General features: G+C 36.3%; 1 pseudogene; it reads right to left on the bottom strand.

Moving 5' to 3' along the window:
- Positions 1–282: 282 nt before the first annotated feature.
- The window catches only part of LOC148723401 (uncharacterized), a 2,860-nt pseudogene continuing 88 nt past the window's right edge, over positions 283–3,054 (bottom strand).

Here is a 3,054-nt window from a genome sequence, read left to right as displayed (position 1 = left end):
CGGCAGCACGGAAGAGACGGCTTTTACGTGAAACCTTCAACGGTCGTATGCGGCCATCATTTTAAGGAAAATGACCTGTGCAAACCTCCAGGAGGAACGCAGTACAGCCCAGGTGAAAATCTTATTAAGATCTTGTAAGATCTTGCGAGAATCTTGTAAGATCCTTATTAAGATTAAGATCTTAATAAGATCTTGTTTAACTCTTAAGATCTTAAAAAATCTTGGTAAAAATCTTGTAACATCTTAAGAGGATCTTACAAGATCTTGTCCAAAAAAATCAATATTCAACATTCTAAGATCTTAAAAAATATCTTCTAAGATCTTAAGAGAATCTTACAAGATCTTAGAAAAAAAATCAGTATCCAACTTGCTAAGATCTTAAAAGATCTTAACAAAAATCTTGTAAGATCTTAAAATAAATCTTACAAGATCTTGCCAAATTTAGTCAGTGTGTAGCATTTTAAGATCTTAAAAGATCTTGATAAAATCTTGTAAGATCTTAAAAAAATCTTACAAGATCTTGTCATCAAAAGTCAGTTTGCAGCATTCTATTAATACAAAAAAATTACAAGATCTCAGAAAAATTGTTAATTAAGGTATCAACACTCTATAGTTATTTCACTTACACACCAAGGCAGTTTAATCAGTTTTGAAGTCTAATCATGTTCATATGGAGTATCTAGAGCTGTTATGAAACCTCTACCTTCCCTTGTTTTGACAAAAAGACATCTATTTACAATTTGATGACAACTAACAATTAATAGTTCACCATCTTCTTCAACTTCAAGGTAATGTTCACCTATTAAATTTCTCTCCACAATATCCTTTAAAACTGGATCTTGAGGTAAAGGTAGATCTTGGCAGACATTTTTGCCAGTTTTATTGCATTCTTCATGTAATGCATATGCCACATTTTCACATACAATGTAACAAACTACTTTTCCATATGAACTCCACGAGGTAGCTACATGAATTTCCCTTTCTTGGATACATTGTGCTATGGAAGATGACATGATCTTTGGTCATCCTGTAGGAAACCAGGTGATCTGAGTTGGGCTGAACATTAAATGCAGAATGAAGAATGTTATGAAACTTAGACAGCTTCTTGTAATGAAAGGGTTCATGCAGAAGGATACCCCCATCCATGAATCTTTTTGAGGTTTTCCATAAAGGAGCTCTTTTGCAAACTTTGCTGCTTTTTCTGTATTCTCACATTTCTCTGAGACATGTCTTTTGTAGGTTTGGGTGACACCAATGTTCTTCACAATTTGTTTAGGTAACCCCCTTGTTCCAGTGAAAAGATTCTTAAGGTGGGCAATGAAACTTTCAAAGACAAAAGCTGATGTAAGTGACAGTGAGCCATGGTCCAGAACTTGTGAGGGAAAATGGATCAATGCATGTCTGTTGTAAGTACATTCAGCTACATCATAAAGCTTGGGAAGAAGTCTGATAAAGTTGTCAAGGAAAATCTGTGCCTTCTCCACATTAGATTTGTAAACAGGAACTGAGTGCAAGTACTGGAGACTAGATGAGAGGAGAGCAAAATGATAAAGGTGATCACAATCAAATTCACCAAAAACAGCAGCCTCACGCAAACAGGGTAAACCAGAAAAGAGAACAAACAACCGGAATTGAGAGACTTTCCAGTGTTTAAATTCAACAATACTTCTTGGCTTTCTTTATGGAAAGATACATTTCATCAATCTCAGAGGCAAATCCTAGGAAGCTGTAAGGTTTTTAGGGCATAGCAGGGTTCAAGCCATCATTTGAAAAGTTGTCTTTTCATGATGCCTTCACTAACACAGTGCATCCAACCAATTGGTAAATTGTCTGGAATGTCAACTAGTTCTCCAAAAATATATTTTCCTTTGATGCCAAAAACTGGAATACCTGTTGACTCAGCTATTTCTGCATACCTTCTGGTATCATGTGCTGTTCTGGTAGCCACATTAGATGAGGTAGAATATTCATACAGCCTTGCATGAAGTTGGTTGTCAAACCGCCCAGGATGTGTGCAAGTGCTACAGCCAAACTGGCCATTGAATTGTTTCATGTTAAAGAGCAAGGATTTAACTGGAAGGTCTGGCACCACGGATTGAATACTGCATGTTGAGTATATGACCTTGCCATTTCCATCTTCAAATTCACAGCCTTTTCCCAAAGAGGAGATTTCATAGGTAAAATTTGCCAAGAACAATATTATGTTTGATTTTAACTGACCAAACCAAAGTCCAGTAAGGAAGAGATTCTCAAACTTGTATCTTTCCACTGGTGGTAACTCAACAAGGTAGCTCATCAATGGCCAAATGCTAAATTTCCTCGATTTGATTAATGGGGCACCATCACAACTGACCACAAGAGAGAATAACCTCTTCCCATGGACTCGGGGCTGTTGCAGGGCATTCTGGTAGATACGTCCATCTTGAATGTCTGTTATGGAGTCGGCTTGACCTGATGATTGCATATCGAATCTGTACCTTTCAATTAACTGCCAATGTTCTCAAAATAATATTATATCACTATTAATTTTACAGTCATAATGAAACTTAGAAAATCTGACTATTGACTGAGAGACCAGCACTTGAGGATGTCAGTTGTTTTGCCTACAAGTTGTTTTCCAAATAATGGGCAGGATTTGCATACAATATTCTTACTATTAGCTTGTGATAAATTGTTGATTATTTTCTTTTAAGGCATCGTGATCAACCATAATTTTTTTTATCGCCTCAATTATTGAAATGATCAAAGTGGGTACTCCATTTCTTCCAGTGATTTTCGTACACTCTGCCCCATTTACAGGGGATAACACTCTAACAAATGAGACTCAATCGATAAATTTGACAGAGCTTAACTACTTTATTCTTCTTGCATATTCACTCAGTTACAACGGGTGTGTAGAGAGCTAATCTGAAAACTCTAGGTGAAGTTCCAATTACTATACTGCATTCTCTAACATTGTGATAGGCTAAGCACTTAAGGTCATTGAAGGTTATTTCAATCATGGAGCCGGAAATCATAAAATCTATGCCTATCTGTTTTTGGCAATAATACCGT

Source organism: Stylophora pistillata, chromosome 9 (genome assembly GCF_964205215.1).
Source record: "Stylophora pistillata chromosome 9, jaStyPist1.2, whole genome shotgun sequence".
Classification (NCBI taxonomy): domain Eukaryota; kingdom Metazoa; phylum Cnidaria; class Anthozoa; order Scleractinia; family Pocilloporidae; genus Stylophora; species Stylophora pistillata.
The sequence above is the reverse complement of the archived record's forward strand: the minus strand, read 5'-3'. Positions and strand labels throughout refer to the sequence as shown.